The sequence below is a fragment of the Pararge aegeria genome, chromosome 16 (assembly GCF_905163445.1).
Source record: "Pararge aegeria chromosome 16, ilParAegt1.1, whole genome shotgun sequence".
In the NCBI taxonomy this organism is placed as follows: Eukaryota; Metazoa; Arthropoda; class Insecta; order Lepidoptera; family Nymphalidae; genus Pararge; species Pararge aegeria.
Window position 1 is genome coordinate 2,674,312 of NC_053195.1, and position 23,568 is coordinate 2,697,879.

Below are 23,568 nucleotides of genomic sequence, written 5' to 3' on the forward strand. Positions count from 1 at the left end.
GGTCTAACGCCATGCTTATTTCTATCGTTATGATTTTTGTGACACAGCTCGTCCGGTGAGGTCCTAACGCAATGCTTTTTTATGTCGCTAAGCTTTTTATGAGAATGCTGTGGTCTAGTCTGAAGGACTTAGTTGCCCGTGTTATTACAAACACATAAGGCTTAAAACCTACGCATCAGGTCAATTGGCACTGGGTGGCACTTTGTAGGATGTGTTCCTTGAATACCATGCGTAGTGTTGTACTGTTTATAGGCGATGGTTTGCTTCGTCCGTCAATAATTAGTATTAAAAATAATATATGATGACTGTATCCAGCTTTGGGCCATTAATTAGGCTGAGGATGATAGATCGGCTAAGGCTCACGCGAACTGTGCTCCCGGGAGTGTGTATCCGGTTACAGAAACTGTAACAAAGGTATTCATAGTTACAAAAAACATTTCGCAAAGGTAAAGGTTTTCTAGTTTTTGCCGCGGTACCTTCCGAACCGTGTCGCATCTATTCCAGCTATCCGCCATATTGGATGCGCACGCGCCGCTGAGCGCCAATTAATTAATACATGCCCTTACAGCTTTGGTAATGTTCACACTTGCGATATGTCGGACGACAAAATATTACTATTACCCATATTATTGCTTATGATTCTATGGCATTTCTGCTACAGCTGTCAAATTAACAACCTTTTTAGAAATGATAATCCCATCCTTTACAAAAAAAAAAAACTAGCTGTTACTCGCTACATTGTTTTTTAATCCTGCGGGAAATTTTTAGCTTTCTCGGAAAATAATAAATCGGGAATTTTTTAGCTTTTATAATTTGATAAATCTCAAATTTCAACAAGTAAACGAACAGATACACTTTTATTTTTATAATACTATTAATACTATAGAGGTGAAATTTTATGATATTAGTATTATTGCACGATAAAGATGACGATCAGGAGCATTTGTTTAAGAAGCCTTTCTCGTCTAATTCTCGAGATTTTTCTTTCGTTACCCGAGACTGAGGATGATAGATAAACGTTATTCAAGACTTTGTCTTGCCATATTGTTGCGACAGCGTTCTGAAAAGACAAAAGCCGTGAAACAAAAAGTCTCTCCCGTGATCAGACACTAGCGCAGAGCGCAGACGCGTTTTTGTGATGTTCATAGTTTTTTAGCTTACAATAAAGTCACACTCGGATTGGTATAGTTTTGCTAGCGGTTTGCACGCGACTTCGCTGCACCTGATAATTTCTTCTCCGTGTTCATTATAACGCAACGTCTGACTGTATGTCTGGTGGATGAATCTTGATATACTGAACTTGAAAACTAGATCTAGATTGAACGGTTTTGTGTGGAGTTTTTGTTAGTTTGTTTGCACTGTCTACTGTTTGTATCGGCCAGTGTTTTTACTGGAAAGTCCGGCTTTTAATGTTTTCCAGATATATTGATCTAACACGTCTAATTGGCCTATAGTGTGACATGGATACAAAAATATCTGATTAGACTATTTTACAATTTCATTAAAGTTCATCTCGCGTGAATTTTCGTTGTAGATTGCCCGAGTTTACCGACGAATATACTAAATAAACAGAACTTTACTTAAGTCAGTTTAAATTCTAAAATATTGTTAGTATTCTCACTAATATTATAAAAATGTGTTTGTTAGTTGGTTGGTTGTTCAGCATAATCACTGCATCGTTTTTTGTTTGGGAAAATCAGTTCCATCAGTTAGATGTCCCCAGCGAATTTCTAACGACGAATTCGTCGTAGTTTTTTTGGTCTAGATGTTATTGAAATACAGTTCCATCGACGTAGGGCTACACCGAAAAGCACCCCATCTGTTAGGGAAAAAAAAATGTTCACAATCATTCAACGAAATCGTTTCGATATATTCCTCCTTCAAAAAGTAGCTGGAATCAATTCAGTTTATTTAAATTTTTATTTAAAGACGGATTTGCTAAATATTACTTTTATCATAAAGGACATCGAAGTCGGGTTTTTGTTTAGATAAAAAACTTCTCTTGTTATAATAGCGATTGCAAACAGACCGAAAACAATCAGACTTTATAATAATAATAATAATATGTGTGGCTAATGATCCAAATGTATTATAATTAATAATATGCAATTTATTGCAAGTAATTATTGAAATCTGAAACCGGTTTTATTTAAGTTGCGTAGTTTATATTACAAATTAAATTTTTATCTCAATAACCTGTAGATTTCGCACATTCATGATTACCTAATTGAAGAGAAAGTGGCGTTATATTTATACAACTTTAAAGTTACCTTTAATATAAAATGATTAATACTCATAAATGAAGAATATATGATTAAGCATTATATAATTAAGTTAGAGTCGCGTTTAGAGTTTTAGGTTCGCTCTTTATCTTGAAGAATTTAGAATTTTGATTTTTTTATTTTTAGCTTTAAACGATTCAGACTAAGATCTGCCAAGTTTAGGCCTGCTTTTTTTTTAAACAATCCTAATCTTTCCAGGAAATGGCCCTCGCGGTTTTGAATATGAATCGTACGATAAAGATTTTAATCGACATATTAAGTTTTATCTTTTAAAAGGAATTTTATAATTTCCTATAAAATTAAATCGATTTTTATCGTTACACTTAAATATGAAGTATCTTAATAGCTTATTATAATAATTTAAATTATTAATATCGTTATATTCACGGTTATCGCATATGTATATGGAGTGTTTATTTAAATAAGCAGAGAATATTCATATTGAGCCATAATTTACATATTATCATAAATGTGCAGTTAAGTTATAATAATTTAAAGTTAAAGTAACTTAAGAAATTCATAAACATTTAAATTAAGTTGAGAAAACTTCTAATTGATTGGACTAACTGCAAATGCGTCTTTGATCCAGTGGTTAGCATGTTCAACTACGGATCACAAGGTCCTGCCTTCTAATCCCGGCTCGGGCCATATTATATAAGAATTTTCAGTTCCAGCCCGGAGTTGGGAAGTTGGCAATGTCAGCCCCCATGGCCCGGAGAGCACTTAAAGCCGGCGGCCCTGGTTTTTATAACTTAATCGTGGTAAAGCAGTAGAAGCCCACCAACCCGCATTGGAGCGCGGTGGGTGTTTGCTCTAAAACCGTCTCTCTTATTTGTTACGAGACCCAGTAATGTGACCATAGTCGCTTGCGTAGTCGCTAGTCAACCTAAAGTACTAAGTGCTTTTTAACCGTTGTCTAGCGACCATGATATAATAATTACTTTTAAGTGACCTATGTATTACATAAAATAAGCAAATGTTAAATTTTCCTTTGAACTTACAGTCTATGAATACACTTTTATTGTACACCAAAGAAAAAAAGTAGTTACAGAGATATAAATACATATCAAGAGAGTACAATTTGGTGGCCTTATCGCTACATAGCGATTTCTTCCAGACAACCAATGGCGTAAAAGGAAAAACATAGAAAAGAGTCTATATTTCATATCATCCCTTTACCGGCCCACTACAGGGCACGAATCTCCTCCCACAATGAGAAGGGTTCCGGCCGTAGGCCACCACGCTGGCCCAGTGTGGATTGGTGGACTGCACACGCTTTCGAGAATACTATAGAGGCATGCATGTTTCTTCACGATTCTTTCCTTCACCGTTGAAGCGAGTGATATTGTGATACCGTTAAAGAATCAAGCTCCCCCCAAAAGTCCTAACCATTGGGCAATCACCGCCTAAGACTGAACACTCAAGAAAATAAAAGAAACGCATTTATTATTTATTGTCAACTTCGTGACCTTCAGCGTTACCATTTCGCTGGTCATGACTGAGCAGTACGTAGGTTCTAGGTATTACTCAATACCTCTTTGTGGTGAATTTTTAACGCCTGCTCCAATCAATATTTCTGTTTGTAGTTGCTATAGATAAAATGGTCTGATAAAAAAGAGCGACCGATCAAATGTCTGCCGATTAAAAATTGACCAAGTCGGTCGCGGGCACATTCCGCCGGGTACGTTGACCGCGCGCTCGAGTCAAAGGCGATTTTTTACTCTTTCCCACCATTCGCCGTCTGTTGATTGTGAATCGGTGAAGGTGTGTGAAGGTTGAGAAGCTTTCGGGTTTCGTAATCTCAAGTTCTGCTTAGCTATACTCTCCTTCTTGGCAGCGGTGATAATCCAGCGGGCTTCGAATCACTAGTGAGGGGACGAGTTCGAATCCCATCAAGCACCTCGGAATATTCTAAGCTGTGTGCGTTTTTAGCAATTCTAATAACACTTGCCCCAGCGGTGAAGGAAAACATCGTGAGGAAACCCGCATGCCTAAGAAAGCATGTAAATACTTTGTTGCACGCCAGTATACTTTATAATACCTATTGAGAGTTCCCCATAATGTTCTCATAGGCGTGCTGAGTCCACTAATCCGCACTGAGCCAGCGTGGTGGACTACAGCCTTAACCACTTCTCATTGTGGGAGGGGCAACCCGTGCTAGGTCGTGGGCCGATTATGGTTTGTTATGGTGATAATGATAATAGGGCTAGGTACAAAGGACATATCTAGCGTAAATGAAACAGATTAATTTAGAAATAACATATTTTTTTTGAATTTTTATAAACGAGTGATGATTAGTAGACTAAGCGATGATGCAACCTAAGGTGGAGCGCGCTTGCCTAGAAGATGCCTATTCACTCTTGATTTGAAGGTACTCATATTGTAGGGATATTGGAAGCTGGAACTATTCCAGAACCTTGCGGTGCGAATCAGAAATGAAGATGCAAAGCGCTTTGTACGCGTCCGGGGTATATCAACAACGTAGGGATGCAGATCCTTACGGTGCCTCGCGGTTCGGTAGTCTAAAGGTGAGGGGGGAACTAGATCAAACAGTTCTTCAGCGCACTCTCCGAAATATATCTTATAGAATACCGAAAAGCAGGCAACCTTGCGACGATGCTCAAACTCCAAACAAAAAGTTGTTATTGGCTAGGTCACCGATGACCCGTCTAGCACGGCGATCCACTGGATCCAAGGCATCAAGCTGATACTTGGCAGAGCCATCTGGCTACAGTAAGATTATTCTCTCCATAACATTAGACTCTATATCTATTTATGTATCAAGTTCTTATACTTTTGCAAAATTTTATAGTCGGCCTATTAGCGCCCAAGGTGATTGTTTCAGCCGGGCCCTGTTATTTGATTCATATATTTTAAAACTCATTGTTTATAATTAGACAAATATTTATTGTGTTTGTATTAATTAATAAGTATATTTTCATCTTAATTGCGTAGATGAGGATAAATAAAAAATATGTTCATAAATATATACATATACATGAAAAGAATTAGAGGCAAAAGGCGACCTTATCACTTAAAGTGATCTCTTTCAGGTTGCCTAAACGATCATATACATGAAAGACGGGAAATCGCAATTACAAAAAAACAATACATAAATTTACACACTAAAGAACATACTAATATTATAAAGATTAAGAGAGAAAAAATAATTAAAATATACGTATATCAAATTATAATATTCTAGCTGTACCCTGCCACGCTTCGCTGTAGCACATTGTGATTGAATGGTTGAGAAAAATAGATCAAAACAATCCTTGATGCGTATTATATATCATGCTAAAATTTCAGCTCGATCGGTGCAGAACTTTTTGAGTTTTTGAAGCGTACACAAACCAACATAACATTTTTATATATGTACATAGATTTATATACACTTACTATAGACATGTAAATGCATATATACATCTTAATAGATGTTTGAAATTTAACTTTTCCATCCAGTGCATTCGAAAACTGCAGGCTATGGCATTCCGAACACACAGACACGCAAGTTCAAGGATTCCATTACACTATAACGAGGTACGGAACCCCAAAAATGGCACTGTCAACTATTAAAATGCCACTTAGAGATCAATGAAACAATGTAAGGTATGCGTATTGCGATCGGGTCTGACAGCCAGCGGGCGTAATTAATATCGAAGTTTTACGTTTTAATTACTCGACTTTTTTCTTTTTTTTTTTTTTGCTTTACTAGATCTCCGATTGCAATGATACCTCTTGAAGTTTGTTATGCAAAATAATTCGTCGCTGAGCCGGATACCGGATGTTATAGCTCGTTAGTGATTTAGTACTGGTTTTGACTCGGCTTTATAGTTAATTGATATTCGTAGTGAGTTTGCATTGGTGAAAACTTCATTAAGAATACATTTATGAATCATGTCTTCTCTTCGGAGAATGCATTTGACTCACCGTAGACATTCATCCTCATTCTCGGCTTATTATTACTCTTGGGCTCGGGCCCTCCTCTCTACTAGGAGACAAGGAGATGAAATCAAAAGTTGCAGTTTTTTTTTCTACGACAATACACACGTCATATTATGAAAATTAAGCTTGATTTACTATACTTCGCCAACAGCAGGAGAATCTGTATGGTGTAATTTATAATTACTTCAATCCGTATAATCCTCACCAAACAGATCCTCGGCAATGTACACTCTACGCACGTTTCGCTCCGAAACCGGAGCATCCTCAGGAGATGTTGACTTTACAATGCACTTAACAATTATTCATTGTATTTATTCATGGATTGAAGTAATTATAAATTATACCATACAAAATACATCCTGCTGTTCGCGGAGTATAGCAAATTAAGCTTAATTTTCATAATATATTATGGATTTCCGCAAAGTAACGCCTGCTTCTATCCCATACACACGTCGCCATCTAGCCTAACAGTAAGCGTAGCTGTTATGGGTACTAATTATGACTGATGAATATTTTTAATTATACAGAAATATTTATAACATACAGATAAACACCCAGACACTGAAAAACAATCACGTTCATCACACAATCATTTTTCGGTTGTGGAAATCGAATCTACAGCCTTGGACTTAGAAAGAAGGGTCGCTGTCCCCTGCGCCAATCGGCCATCAAGTTTGAAAGATTATCGTGTCGTCTTAGTAATAATTTCTTTTTGTTTCTACAGGTCAGACCTTAGCTGCAATCTCACCTGGTGGTAAGTGATGAGCTAACGGTTAACCAGTTGGGCGTATGGGAGTTTTTTTTGCTTAAGCTTTGTTGCATGCTTTTTCGGGTTTAGCTAGAAAAATTAGCTTATTTTAATTAGGTTATCAGAAATTCTACGCAGACTAAAATGCTAACATACGCTATCCAGCTAAAACATATTGTAAATGTAAAAGTGTGGATGTTTGTTACTCAATCACGCAAAAACGGCTGAACGGATTTGGATGAAATTTGGCATGCACGTAGCCTTTGACATAGAAGAGAACATAGGCCTTTTATCCAGGGAAATGAGAGAATTCTCGCGGGAATAAAATCCACGCGAACGAAGTCGCTAGTTGTTTGATGAATAACTATTTATTTCAATAAAATAATCATAATAAAATTAGTCTCATTTGTTTTTCAGAACGCCATTATGGAAGTATTTTACTTCACAACCCTATTATTATTCCAAAACAGTCGCATTTAACTTTAAATACAATAACATCCTTAACTACCTGTTTACTTAAAATATTCACGGGCATCGATCATTCTCCTACTCTACCTACGTAGGGAGCTACACTTCCTGACGGAATGAAATACCTAAATAGTAATAGATATAAGATATGCGGCATAATCACGCAAACGTTGGCCCTTTAGGCTGAGACCACACATTTGCTTTATCACTTCATTGTATAAAACGAAGTCGCTTCCGTCTGTCTGTTTGTCCCTATACATTCTTAGATCTTTAAAGCTACGCAACAATTTTTTTAAAAGATAGAGTGATTCACGATTAGGGCTTATATGCAATTAATATATATAACACTAGCGGGCCCAGTGCCATCTGTCGGGCTAATTTGTGAATCTAAACCATCCAAAGGTATACCAAAAAATTCATTCAAATCGGTCCAGCCGTCTAGGAGGAGTTCAGTGACATACACACGCACACAAGAAATATATATATAAAAACTGATAATTTTGGAGGTAATGTCGTAAATAAACACATTTTGTTCCGCTGGCTGAACGAGATGGTTCTAAATAATGTACAACAATATTGTACACCTTAAATGGGTCTACGAAAAAGTCCGCAATGGTAAAGTTTAATCTCCAAAAGTGTACCATTTTTGCCTTTTACATTTTACAAAAAAAAATATCGTTTATTTACGAAACTATTTTAAACAATACAGTATTATTCCTTGTCTAATTAAATACTCTAGATACGTTGTGCATTTCACGATGACAAAATTGACCTACACCTACAGGATATCATAAAATTGAATATCTTAGAGTATATCTGATATTTTAAAAGTGTGGTGGCAGACGCAACATTCCAACTGAAGAAAAAGAAATACAAATTACATACACACTTGGATACATTGCACCCGTCCGAAGCCGGGGCGGGTCGCTAGTTCTGTTATAAATTAGCCCTTGGCTGCAATCTCACCTTTTGGTTTACGGCCGATTGGCGCAGTTTGCAGCGACTCTGCTTCCTGAGCCCAAGGCCGTGGGTTCGATTCCCACTACTGGTAAATGTTTGTGTGATGAGCATGAATGTTTTACAGTGTCTGGGTGTTTATACGTATATTCTAAGTATTGATGTGTATGTATTCATAAACAAAATATTCATCAGTCATCTTAGTACCCATAACACAAGCAACGCTTACTTTGGGGCTAGGTGGCGATGTGTGAATTGTCTTAGTATATTTATTTATTTATTTATTCACCTGGTTATTAGGTCTAAGGTAGTTAAGATTTGAATTGTTCCGGTTAAGTTCGTTGATTTGTTCCGGTTTGAAGGTGGTTACCGGTGTAATTACAGGCGCACAAGGCTTAAAATGTGATGGACATAAGGCGCCATGTTGCAGGACGTGTGAAGTGTTACTTTATTTATAGGCGATGGTTTTCCAATTACCGTACCATCATCTTGGTCGGTCAGTAATTTTATTTAAAAAAAAAAAGTTGACACGGCAACACGGCCTTCCGAGAGCACTTGAACTCTCGGTCTTGCGCCTGATCTCTTTCATTTCGTTTCGTATGTGCCGGCCCATCGGACTTTGAGAGTGAGATAATAGAGTTCCCGCCTATGTTTGCTCATACACTTGTTTAGGGTTAAAACTCTTCCTGGCAGAGCCCCATTCCGAGGCGATGTTAAAATCATTAGGGTTAATCAGTTACACACAATCCAAAAAAAATAAAAAACACTTGTGCACTATAATATCTCCCGCATAGTTGGAAAATCTCTCTGGAGATTGACCACCGTAGCCGTAAACGGTCAGGTCGAGAGTGTGTCTGGGACGCGTAAAAACTTTTTGCCCAGCGGCACTTCGCTAGTGTGCTCCTACGGTAAACGACCGATGTTAGGCGGTATGCGATGTGCGTACTTCGCACCATAGTTTATGGCGCGTGTACGTGGGCTTGACACTGTGGCGGTCAAGGGCGAAGCGTCCGCCCGTCCCCAAGGTCGCGCCTTCCACCGAGCCCCGAATTTCGCGAAAATATTTACTCTAAAACGTACTCAAACTTGATTACGACGAGCATTGCGCATTTAACTCTTAGCCTATTGTAGAAAGACCCAGTTTCGTTGGAAGCTTATTTGGACTTGAGACGTTTCGAAAGTGCTCTCTGTATTAGATACTACCTGGGATGTTTAAAAGGTTTATTTGGTACAGATGGGACAAAACAACTGTTTGATGCACAGCCTTAGTACGTGCTTTAAGCTATGTTCAATACACGCTCTGGGAACTGTCCAACGTAATAAGATAGAAGTTATTAAACGCTGCTTTTACTGACAACTAAAGATAAAGCCAAATGAAGGTGGACTCCCGCTACACCGCGCACAGACCGGACAGTGTACGCATCGCCTGGTTTTTCATAAATTAGAATGAAAACTATAGTATTGATAATTTATACGACAAAGTCTCTCTTTACCTTCCTTCAATTATCACAATCCATGTTAATTATTTTTAACAACAACCTTCATTAAAACAGAGTGATATCTGTAGTTCTATTCCAGTTTCAAAGATGATGATGACGGCGTCTTAAACCCGGCCCGTCCACAGTAAGACGGGAATACACGTCAACAATTTTGGCGATAGTTTAAGGCTGTGAATAAAAAGTCAATATTGTTAAAAGTAGATGAAATTACGTCAAACACTATAGCTTTGTCTAGTTTAACTGTTTCTTAAACACGTTATTGTATGCATATGACAAAGTTAATAGTAAAAAACCATAATGTTCAGTTGACAGTAGCACTATTAAGTGCTATCTATAGGGAGGTGTAGGAGAAGGACAGCATTACTAAATTCAATCTGCCATCTGAAGATTTTTAATTAGATTGATTTTATTAATTTCTGGCGTTAACAGGCACTTATAACAGAATGGTTAGGTTGAGTTTTAGTATTCAAATGTTCTCAGTAGCCGCTCTAACCTGTAAATATCTTTGGGCCCTACTTAAGAATGCTAAGCCTTCGTCGGGGACATTGCCATTTGAGGTACTTTTTGTTTTTAGTACTTATCTCTATAGCTACATACCCATACATATGAATATTCCATGTACTCATAAATAACATTGAAGTGCGTCTGCGATTTCGATATAACTAGTGTATTTTTTTGGATGAAACCGATTTTTTTTACTAAACTGTATCTTTGAAACGGCTGTACCCATTCTGATGGGATTTTTACAACACGTGTAAATCCCGCTAACTATTTGCCTTATAAGGATGCTCACAGTCACTCAGCGGGCCATGGAGAGAATGTATATCTAGGTGACGTTAAAGAACTAGAGTTACCGACATAACTCAACGAGTTGCGAAGCTAAACTGGTAAAGGGCACTTTGCTCGGAGAATCGATGTAGGTTTGGGTGTCAAGGTGCTGGATGGTAACCCCGCACTGGATAGTGCAACGTTGGTCAACCCCTAAGAAGGTGGACAGACTAAATCAAGCTAATCGTTGGGAACCGCTGGAAACAAAGCGGCCCAGGACCGTCCTATGTCCCCAGAAGTGTCTCCCTAAAACACCTATTTATTTGTTTGTATTATTTATTTATTTGGTATCTATGACACATCACTACACACTACACTATAACATAAATAGAATAATTAAAAACTAAACTAAATAAAAAAAAACTTACATTAAATATTAATATGCAATATAAAAAAAATTACAAATTGAAATTTCTGCGTCCAGGTAGCCCTACGTGGAGTTTAATATACAACTTGTAAATTGGAGAGTCGTATGTCTAGTAGTAGACGACAATCGGTTGATATGATGGTATGAGATCGCACGGAGTGATCTGGGCTACCAATTTCTGCGAACTCACAGTCCAAACCGACGAAGTAGCTGGCCACATTCAGTTGTACTCGTATATCGTATATTTAATGGAATTTGAATCTGGACATTGTAGATTTTTGTATTAATTATTTCCTCAGTTTTGTAAATGTCTTAAGAAATGTCGTTGTACTATTAAATGCCAAATTCTTTAAATACTTAAGAATCTAGTAGAATACTTGTTTCGAATAATATTAAGGTTGTTACGTAATATTTGGTGGTATTTAAAATGTTGTGCAATTTTTAAAGCTATATGGAAATATGGGTGGCCGCATATTATGAGCTAATTACTAGAGCACCGTAGATACATTGCCGTCGCTCTACGGTTACCTTTGTGTATTTTTTAGTATCTTTTAAAAGCAATTTTACTGTGGTGATGTTTAAAATAACCAGCTAACCTAAATTCTTTAATCATTCATCACCAGCATCATATATAGCCTATAACAGTCCACTGTTAGACTAAAGGCCTTTAACAAGGATAGCGTTCGCCCATAATCACCGAGCGGGGTAGACGAGTTGCTGTTGCGGAGTAGATGGTAGTAGTAGCACAGATGACGCAGCTGCCAGTTCTTCGTAATATTCTCTTTGTCCTATCAATTTCATCCTCATCACTTGCTGGTTAAGTTCTTCCATGTAGAAATGATACATGTCTAATTCATTGTAAATCATAAGATCTCAAACATATTTACAACTAGATGACCAGGTGAGCTTCGTACCAACTGCAAAACGCTATTCCACCTGTGGAAAATCTATGGAAAGTTGTTAAGTTCTGTTTATTGGTTTTGCTGTGTTTTACTTTATGCATTGACAAAAACAAAACAAAAAAAAAAGGTGCAGCCATTTTCAAATTTTCTCGAGACCCCAATTGCACGCAAGCTGAAATACAAGGTTTCTTAGTTTAGCTTCAGAAGCTTGTAGTGAAGTAATTATTTAAGATTTCATGGATGCCCCATCCTATAAAATAAGAAAACCTTTTACTATATTGTTTAGACTAAATTTTTTTTTTTTAAATAAATGTTATTATTATTAATTATTTTTTAAATTTGATTGTGCGATCAGCCTCTATATACTGAGATACTTCAAAGATTTTCCTCTGCGCTTTGCGAATTCTACGAAATGCGCTGAGGTCATTTAAATACCTAGCCCACCTAACCGCTTAATCATTATTTACCTGTTAATAATTTAAATGCGTGAAAGTGTTTTGTGTTTATTTATGCCCAGCAGTAGGGCATTCGTTTGTGTACAGATGTTTATACAGAAAAGTGTACAAAGTGTTTAAGAAATCTTTATATGTTATAATATATAACTGCGAAGAAACAGAAAACAATATTAATACATATTCATATAGTTTCCAACATCATAACGCAAAAACCCTCTTGCTCTATGTTTTGTATGCTTATACTCAGTGGCGTGCACTGTGTTTTTGACCAAGGTATGCATAAAGAAGAAAGGTGCCTTAAAATGGAAAAATCCTTCGCATTTATGAGTCATACAAAAATTTCAGGGTATGCAGTGCTTTTGTGCATGTATGGAGTGCACGCCACTGCTTATACTCTGTAACTACTTTTTTCTTTGGCGTACAATAAAAGTGTATTTATTCATCATTGCTTCTTTGGTGTAAGGCATACATTTATATATATATTAAATAAATAACCTATATTTATTAAATTTATATATATAGGTTATATTGGTTTCTAGGGTTCATCGTATCGGAACACTTAATTGCTTGGCTTTGTTGGTAGGGTGGCAACTAGCCGCGGCCGGATCATCGCAACAGACCGTACAGCTAATGTAAAGTAATTCCTGACCACAAAAATCGAAAATTATTATTTCTCAAATTGCCTTTGCCGTGGCACAAAACTGACACCAGTTAAGTTCTAGGCGGTTTATGGCACCAATTTCCGGTTTGTTGTTTTTGGCCCAACACGTAAGTCGAACCCAGAACTTCATGGCGCTTTGTCGAACATGCGACCCATTAACCAACATTGTAGTTCTAGCTCACTAGAACACATTCACACACAATCTGGAATTAAAACCTTATAATTCTCGTGTGTTTTTGAATAATTAATTTCCATTTTCTACCAGATCCTTATTGTTTAATTAAATTCGATTAGGGTAGGTTTACGTTGTCGCCTAAAGTCGCGCGGTATCCAAATAGCGCGTCTTCGGGCCGCACGGTGCGAATGGGTTCGAAACTTCTCATGCCTCATCATCATATTAACAACCCATTACCGGCCCACTACAGGGCACGGGACTTCTCCCACAATGACAAGGGGTTAAGGCTGGCAAAGTACGGATTGGATGAAACATTACCTCAGTGATATAATTATTCACAGACAACGCAGAGCCTAGAATTTAAATGTCTATAACGAAGTCTTTAAACGGTATAAGGCTGTAACGTAGGTTGTAACATGACGGACCAAGCAGATGGCCCACCTGATGGTTAGTGGAAATCCATCGCATATAAACAGAGCAAGACTTCACAGGGCATGCAAGCAGCACGTCCTGCAACATGCCGCCCTGTGTCCATCAATTTGAGGCGTAGGTTTTAACACTCATGTGCCCGTAATTATTACGGCGGCATATACGCACTTCAGACCGAAACACAGCATTGTAACAATGCTGCTTTGCGGTAGAAATAAGGTTAGGTTATTATAGGAGATTTGTTAATGTTACTGCTAATATTCATACAATTAATGTTTATACGGTAGTCTATATGACTGTTGTACGCCCAGGGAGTCTGTATGGTCTTGGTTGATTTGCGTACAATTAACAATGAGCATCAACCATGTTCAACCAAAATTAAAATTCCTCTTTTTCTTCTTAGTTGCCTTGTTGAATTTTACTATGTGACCTTTGGGATTTCAGTTGACCTCCTAAACCTCGCAGCTGTTGACCTCCGATCGATAATGTGCGGTATGAATGATACGTTAGTGTTTTTTCACCGATAAGAGAAGCTGCCGAGTATTTTTGGAAGTTAATTTCGAAAAAACTGGTTTTTGCACTAGCAAACTGAAAAAGATAGGTATATTATCAAATATATACAATATTCAAAAAGATAGGTAGCCAATTTGTGAATGAAATCATAATACCTTGACGACTCACGTGTGTTGTTAATGTATTGTAAGAAGCTTTTGAGTTTTAAAAACTGAAAACGCGCGGTTTGCAAGCCGCGCTGTGTTCAACGAACGCCTAAACCCAGCCTTAAATTAAAAGTTTCATTCCCTCAGCGAAAGTTAATTGGCAAAGTCTTCTAGAATCTTATCTCTAAGTTAACGAAGTTACTGCGTTTGTTAGAAGAATTTAAATTGAATTGTTTATTTATTTATTATCTCATTTTCATTCAAATTAATACTATCGCCCGTTCCGAATTTATCTGCCTATATTTTAAAAATGCAATTTTTATAAGAAGCTTAACTCATTCGTTCAGATGATTTCCACTCAAAATAACAGGTCAATCAAAATATATATTTTTGGTATAATTTATGAGGTAGAAAAGTTTATACTATTTACAAGCTTTTATTGGTCTTGCTATTTTATCAGTAACATGTAATTATAATCGTTAGAGCCTAGCTACTAAGCTTCATTGGAGCAGCGTGGTGGGTATATACTCTAAAAAACTGTGTATAGGAGGAGGTATGCACCCAGATATAACAGGTAAATTGATTATTATTTAGATTGCCTCGGTTAATTAAATTAGATTGTTTGTTTGTTTGTCTGCACTTTACTCCCTAACTAAGCAACAAATCGACTTGATGTTTAGCATAGAGTCATTTAAAATGACGGAGACTGATATAAGCTGCTTTTTATTCCAGAAAATCAAACAGTTCCCACGGGATTTGTAAAAAATCGTGATAAATGAGAACGAAGAACGCGGACAACAACTAGTGTGGAATATTTCCTTCCAAGGTATGGAACCCTCAGTTTAAGTTGCATTCGCACTTGTCCGGTTTTTACCACATAATTGTAAGTGCTCCGAGGAAGGCAATACATCATTACGTCAAAGACCGATTTTAATTTCACATACGCATCTAATTGCTCGCGACAATGTTGACGATGTAAGATCGAAATCTCCGCGAACCTGTCGTGGTCGGACACGCGATATATATCTCATGTAATGGGTAAGAGGAAGAACATAATGACTCGAGAGTTTTGCCCTTATATGTAGGTAAAATACTTGGCTTAAAAAAAACGAGGAGCAAAATTACTTTTCGTTTCAAAGGGTCTTATTCCGAAATGGTCCCATAAATTTCATATACCTAGATCTGATGAAGAGATGTTTCTATCGTAACGATGTATTTATCAAATAAGCGCATATATACTCTTTTTTAATAATTTTTGGATTATAATTTGTTTGAAAAAAAAACAGGTGAATTTACAGTGTAGCCTTAGCCAAATCAGTGGTTAAAGAAGTATAGCCTTTGATAATAGAAACAATAATGTTCAGACCAATTTAAATTAATTGTAGTCGAACTTCGACCAGTGGGCGACCACTAGTCTTAGTAAAAAGCTATGTTACATCCATCCCACATTTAACACGTGAAATAAATCTGCATAAATTTAAATTAATTCTAAGAAGATTCGATTCGAAAAATCGAAAATATTCTGAAAATATACCACCTCTAAATAATTTTCCTTGCACTATATTTTTGTCTAAGACATCAGTATAAATTTGTGCAATCATGACAGGAAAGTCAAAAGGATACTTCTATTTTGTGAGAATTATTTGGCGGATGACCAAACAACTCTTTGTCACCTTTTTTACCTACCTCATTTTATGTATTATATTATACCTTTAGTGGAGAAATCATCATCAATAGTCTATTACAGCATCGAACTGCGAGGTACCGAAAGAATCTGCAACTTTACGTTGTTGAAATACCATCAACACGTACGAAGCGTTTTGCTTCTTCCTTACTGATCCGCACCGCAAATGGTTGGAATGCCCTCCCATCTTCCGCCTTCCCCGATACCCATAATCTGGGTACCTTCAAATCAAGAGTGAATAGGCATCTTCCAGGCAAGCGCGCTCCATCTTAGACTGCATTATCACTTACCATCAGGTGTGATTGCAGTCAAGCACTTGTCTATTATATGTATTTAAAAAAAAAAAAAAAATAACAGTCCATTGCTGGACTAAAGGCTTCTGGGCAGACGGGTTTGGATCGCAGTAGATGGTAGTGAATGAACAGAAGGACGCTGCGGCCCGTTCTAGGTTTCCATTTAACTACCATAACAGTCAATCAGTGGCGTGCATAGAGGGTATGCACAGGGTATGCGGATGATATAAAATGAAGAAAATCTCCAATACCAGTTATAACAAACTCAAGGATATGCATTGTAAGAGTTACAAAAAGCCTACCCTTAAGTAATTCTAACTCGTACCGTGCATACCCTCTATGCACGCACTGCGGTCAATCAATCAATTTTATTTTGCTGGAGTATGGTACATACAATATCCCTATCCCTACTTCCCTACTTAATATTATAAATGTCAATGTAAGTTTGTTTGTTACGCTTTCACGCAAAAACTACCTAACCGATCCCCATGGAACTTTGTACACATATTCTCGGAAGTGTTAGAAGTAATATAGGATACTTTTTATCCCGACATTAAGCTCGGTTCCTTTGGGAAAGGGGATGAAAGTGTTTGACGATTTTACACCGTAACCCCGACAAATTATAACCGTTTTAAATAATTATGTTTGTACTATAGAGGTTATATTATATGTTTAATTTTGCCAAAACTTTGTGCAGATCTGATGAATGTAGTTGGAGATATAGGACAGAACTCCTCAGCGGACAGCAGCAAACCCTTCATTTAAGGCTTAGCGACACTGAATACTTGAATGCCAATTGAATGCCACACCAAAAAACGAAATCAAACGCAACAGCTAGTACTAATATAATTATTAGCATCATCGTCATCACATCAACCAATTACCGGCCCACTACAGAGTACGAGACTCCTCCCACAATGAGAAATGGTTGAGGCCGTAGTCCACCACGCTGGCCCAGTGCAGATTGGTGGAGTCCACACACCTTTGTAAACGTTATGTAGATCTCTAGGCATGCAGGTTTCCTCACGATGTTTTCCTTTACCGTTGAAGCAAGTGACATTTTAATTACCTAAAACGCACATAACTCCTACCCAATGCAATTATTAACATAGGTGTAAATAATTATATTTGATAGTGTCACATTGCTACAATTGATATTTCAAATACAAATTCAAAAATGTTTTATTCATGTAGACCTTATTACAGGCACTTATGAAGCGTTCATACATTTAACATGTTACTCTAATGTCAGTGATGGTGATAACTTAATTTGTTAACTTAAAACTAAAGCTAGTTGGTTTCCAAACGTGCCCTGGTCTAAGAAGGGCCCGCAACAAACTTAGCCAGGTTTTTTTTGTTATCACCATCTCACGGTCTAGTTCATGTTTAGCTACGAAGTTAGAGCAATTCATACCCAAGCCTTTTTATCATACATGTAATCCTTAATATGATAATAGGATTTTTCTAATAACATACCCTGCCAATATTGGCGTGCAAAATCATTTAAATAAACTAGGAGTGTCACATTTAAATAAACTACAAGTAAAAATACCCCTTAACCCTCTACCCTCTTGGACTGTATCACCACTATGATAGGTAAGATTGCATTCAAGAGCTGACTTGCAGTGGAACAAATAAAAGGAGTTAGCAAATAAAGCTCATTTCATTATTTCTCCTTAATAGGAGGGATCCAATGAGATACTTGTGGACAACAATTACGCGATGATGATGCACGAATCATCATTAATCTGTTGAAATGATGGTGTGCGAATGAAACTTTATACGCAATATTGTTTTAGCACTCGCACCTAAAGTGAATCAAAATGACGTTTATTTCACGTGAACTCGCCAGAATCTCTCAGTAGCTAATAAAATTAAAGGACGAACTTTATTTGAAGCCATCAAGCTTTGAATGAGCTCTAATGCAAACAGAATAAGAGTTATTTTCAAATGAATACAAAAAAAAACTTGTGCGGTTTTATCAAGAAATACGACACGTAAGACTCGTCGAGTAAAAGAAAATAAACAAGTTGATCATTTTATTTTCACCGCAGCCTTGGCAGTGAATGTATTTATCTCGCAGCGTCCCTTGTATTATGACGCCGTGAATGGTACAGTGGCTCAACTCCGAAAACGTCAAGATAGAGAAAAGAAAGAGTTATGATATATTATGAGTAAGTGATGTTATGGTAATTTAATAACGATACATTGTTATGCCTATAACATTCTACTGTTAGACTAAAGGCGGTTTGGTCATACTCAGCACGCTGTTCAGACGGGGTAGTGTTCACAGAAGATGGTAGTAATAGCACAGACGACACTGCTGCCCGTCCTCGCTTTTAATCGCGTCACATTTATCCCATTTAGATACTAAATTTATATTTCAGTCGATTAAACGGAACGATGAAAAATATTGACGATGAATTTCAAAGACTTGGTGGCATTTTATATTACAATTATTAGATATAACTTTTTTGCGTTTTGCGTTTTTTTTTTTCTGGCGTACAATAAAAAAATATTCGACTTGTTAAATATATAACATAATACTTATTTGATATGCCAGCTTTGACTTAATATAAATTCATAGTTTTCTCATTTAAGAAATCACGTTAGCCGGCTAAAACTGAAGTAGTGTTTTATGTAATATGTGGGTTAGACCACTTCGCTAATTGATGGAGTAATATTACATTACTGCTTCTTGCCCACAGCTTTCCTTGCGTTTTGCGGTTTGGGGTAACCTTACTTGACTTTCTTAGTGTCGAGATCAAGCTATAAATAGACGACTTTGAAATCTCGACGTGTCTTGATCTAGAACTGTTTTATAAGAAGTATTTATATTTCTTTCTTAGGCACCTTAGGTTTTTGTATAAAGCTAGAACCTAACTAGTTAGAAACTTGGCAAGCTTTATATTGCCACAGTTTTAACCGATCTGGTCGGTGCCCATCATCAGTGTAGAAAATCGACCGATTTTTTATATACATTTTAGCGGTCTGCAACTTTAACAATGCCAAATCTCATACTCTTGCGCACAATTAGCTTAAAAAGGGGAACTAACCTATTTATTTTCGTGGTTCCCTGCCATTTTGTCTCCATCTAACCCCTGATCGGTAAACTTTCATTCTGCGACCCTCCGCGTCGCATCATCTGCCTGTTGACTCGACTCGACGCTCCTATAATGTGCTAGCGTAACTTAAACTTAATAACTTTCCTCAAAAAATTTGCTATAGGCGGCAAAATGATTTATCAAATCGTACATAGGTATGTTTGCAAGATAAGCACGTAAAAGCCAAAAAAAAAAAAAAATAGTTATCGTGAGGAAACCTGCATGCCTGTGAGTTCTCCATATTGTTCTCAAAGGTGTGTGGAGTCCACCAATCCGAACTGGGCCAGCGTGGTGGGCGACGGCCTTAGCCCTTTTCGTTGTGTAACCCGCGCCCTGTACAGGACCATTTATAGGTATATATAATGGTGTTAGCTCGCTACAATCTTAGAATGCATCATAGCTGCCTTACCAGCAGAAATTGCAATCGTTGCGGCATAAAAAAGAAGATAAAGATCCTATAAGAATAACTGCAATTAAACACTCCGTCGTTCTGTTCACTTTTGTGTTCGTGCGAGTCTGAATTAACAATATATTTTCACTCGTAATTCATCACTAGGCGTCGATAAGTGAACAAAGAAATACACAGGTTTCCGTCCAGAAAGTAATAAATCCTTCGGATAAAGCCTTCGTTTCGATATCGGCATTTGGTTTTAATTCCTCCGGGTTCAAGGATGACCGGGCGGGATCCCATCGGCCCGCGCCTTATAAAGTTTCATTTGCATAATGGCTATATCTCGGACGCCTTTCCGATTTACTCTTATTCCTTTTCATTCGCGAGTGAAAGGATATTTATGGCTACTCGGTAAGGAATTAACAGTTCACGTTGGCTTATTTATTTTATACCGCCATCAGTTTCAGCAAACGTCGCACCCGATATTTTATCTATCTACTTCATCATCATCGTTATCATCGTCATCATCATCATCATCATCATCATCATCATCATCATCATCGTCGTCGTCATCATCATCAAACCATTACCGGCCCACAACAGGGCACGGCTGTCCCACCACGCCAAGTGCGGATTTGTACATTTCACACGCCTTTGAGAGCGTAATGGAGATCTCTCAGGCATGCAGGTGTCCGGAGATATCTCAGGCATGCAGGTGTATTCACGATGTTTCTTTCACCGTTAAGGCAAGTGTTATTGATTAACTTATACATCGATCACGGCTTACACGCCCTAAAACTGGAAAGCCTTACTTTCGCGTCACGTGATAAATATGTCTACTACTTTGTCGACGTATTTTTTATTTCTTTGGGTTAAGAAGAGTAAATTGACAGACACTGCATCTTAGTCATACGGCGCTGTAGTTGAACATTAAACTTTGAACGAGGGTATTTAAAATAAAAGTTGCTGTACAACGCGAAAGCTGAAATCAGCCGTTAAGCTTATAACATTTTGAAACGAAGCTTTATTAACCTTTATTTCAAAAGCGAACATCGAAATCAGCCTGATGTCGTGACGTAAGTCTCACATGAGGCAACCTAAGAGTGACTTCCTCGTGGATTTCGTTCAGCCCTATCTCTTGCTTCAGAGTAGAAGCTGCCAGTAGTGCTTGCTAGTTCCTCCACCTTCACCCCTCACCACTCTGGTTAACTACCATACAGGTATTTTTAAATACAACTATTTGCATGTTATAAGTATTTATGTGTATTGTATTCATCTTGTTTTATGAATATAATACACATAAATATAAATAATAAATCTATATATGTAAAAATGTTATGTTGGTTTGTGTACGCTTCAAAAACTCAAGTTCTGCACCGATCGAGCTGAAATTTTAGCATATATGTTTAGCATCATGATACGCATCAAGGATTGTTTTTATCTATTTTTCTCAACCATTCAATCACAATCTGCCACAGCGAAGCGTGGCAGGGTACAGCTAGTACTACAGTACAGACAGTTGTACAGTACAGTAGTAGTAGTACATATAAATTCATCAGCTATCGTAGTATAAATACTATAAATACTTTGGGGCTAGATGGCAATGTGTGTATTGTCGTAGTATATATATATATTTTTTAATCCACTACAAGTTAATACTAATTACTAATACATTGCATTGTTTGTGAATTTAGGTATATTATGTAGTTTCGGTAGGAGACTCGCATTCTACTGATGTGACAGTCATTGACCTGGGCGCAGTTTTCTTTAACTGTTGGCTACAGCACAGGAAATGTTGGCAAACCGTCACTTAAGGTGTATCCACCAGAACTGCGGCTTGCGTGTAAGCTTTATTTATTTTCATTAAAAAAAAAATGTTGAAATTGGGGTCATCCTAGTAAGTTACTAGTATTACTACTAACACTTGTGGCAGGCGGCCCCGCTCTTCCATAACATCATATACAAATTGAAATAAATATGTAAGTAGATCAAAGTAATATAAATCAAAATTAAGTATAATTTGAAGTTATAAAGGTTAACCAAAGATAATTACAATATGTGTCTACTTGAGGTGCGTGTGTGTGTGCGTGCGTGCGTGTGTGTGTAAGTGAGTGTATGTGTAAATGAATGTATGTATAAGTGTGATTGTGTGTCTTTGCGTGACATTGTATGGGATGAAATAATAAGTATGTACAAAGACACATTATTTCAGAGATTAAAAAATATACCCTTCTTAGAAAACTACATCATTATCATCAAGATTACTAACGAATTATATACATTACATATAGGGCATTGGTGTTCTGAAGAGTTTAGGCATTTGTGGACTACGCTGGCCAAGCGCTGGACTGATAGACTTCAGACGCCTTTGAGATAATTTTGGAGAACTCTTAGGCATGCAAGTTTTATTGCGATATTCCAAAATTAATTTATTTCAAGTAGGTCTAGTAAAGCACTTTTGAAACGTCAAGTCAGTCTGTTTGTAGTGACTCTACCACCGGTTCGAAAGGCAGATTCCACTGAGAAGTGCCGGCAAGAAACTCAGCAGGTTGCTCTTTTCCAATATAATTTTATAGTTTAACAATCTTTAGAATTTTTTCGATTTGTAAGAGATGAGAGTGGAAAAATAAACCTTCGTAAAATATGCGTTATTATTTCAACTAGTGGTCGCCCACTAGTCGATATTATAACGTAATTAACTAAAATATAAGTTTGGACATTATTGAGAGGTTCTAATGTCAAAGAGTATACTTCTTTAATCACAGATTTCGCCAAGGCTACACTGTCAATTCGCCTTTTTTTTTCAAAACTGATTAAAAGTGGGTATAATAAATGTGTGTATGCGTCAAATACGTGGTAGTGTGTGTACTGTTTATTTCATTCATTTAATGAATGTTTTATGCTTAATAAAAAAAAAATATGGACATTCTGCTCTCCTTCTCTATATAGACTATACCTAGGTAATAACTAAACTTATATTAATAAAATTAAGCTTAATTTGCTATACTCCGCGAAAAGCAGGAGAATCTGTATGGTGTAATTATTATAATTATGGTACAATTATTCATTGTTAAGTCATCATCTCCTGAGGATGCTGAAGAAATGATGAATCACTCCATACAGATTCTCCTGCTTTTCGCGGAGTTAGTTAATTTTCATAATATATCATGGATTTCCGCAAAGTAACGCCTGCTTCTACCCAATACCTGAGTGTGGGAACTTACACACTCCTCCGTCCACGCAATTTTCGTAAAAAGGGGTAGTTATAAAGTTATTGTTCTACATACTAATTTATAGATATAGTTGTCATTTTGATTCAGAATTGTAATCCTTTTTTATACAAGGTCAAGGTAATAAACTGTAATTTTTAAATGTTACTGCTTCAAATAAGCGCCATGTCCTCGCTTCGGCCACACGTATATTGAATAGTTCTTATCCATCGACCCCAAGCTCTAGTGTAAAGCCAGCCTTATTTCTGTCTAAAAATATCGAACGGAGTGTATTTATACACCGCACTTACCAATTATAATCGCGGCGTGGGTCACTGAATCATTACCAAAAATATTAGCTTAGCTAAGACTTTGTATCTTGTAATAAAATTAAACGAAAGTATACTTTATTGAACACCGAACAACGAAAATATATCAATAACAAAATATACACGCAGGAACAATGGGCGGCCTTATTGCTAAAAAGCGATCTCTACCAACCAAGTAAAGGA

General features: G+C 37.0%; 1 protein-coding gene across 3 annotated transcripts in view; it reads left to right on the forward strand.

The window, feature by feature from the left end:
* Nucleotides 1-23,568, forward strand: part of LOC120630279 — a 222,139-nt gene that overhangs the window by 132,038 nt on the left and 66,533 nt on the right. The window contains exon 6 of one of the 3 annotated variants that reach the window (XR_005659018.1): nucleotides 6,952-6,981. The exons of the other annotated variants lie outside the window; for them this stretch is intronic. The gene's annotated coding sequence lies outside the window, so the exon portion shown is untranslated. The remainder of the gene's footprint in view (nucleotides 1-6,951; nucleotides 6,982-23,568) is intronic. 3 annotated transcript variants of the gene reach the window in all.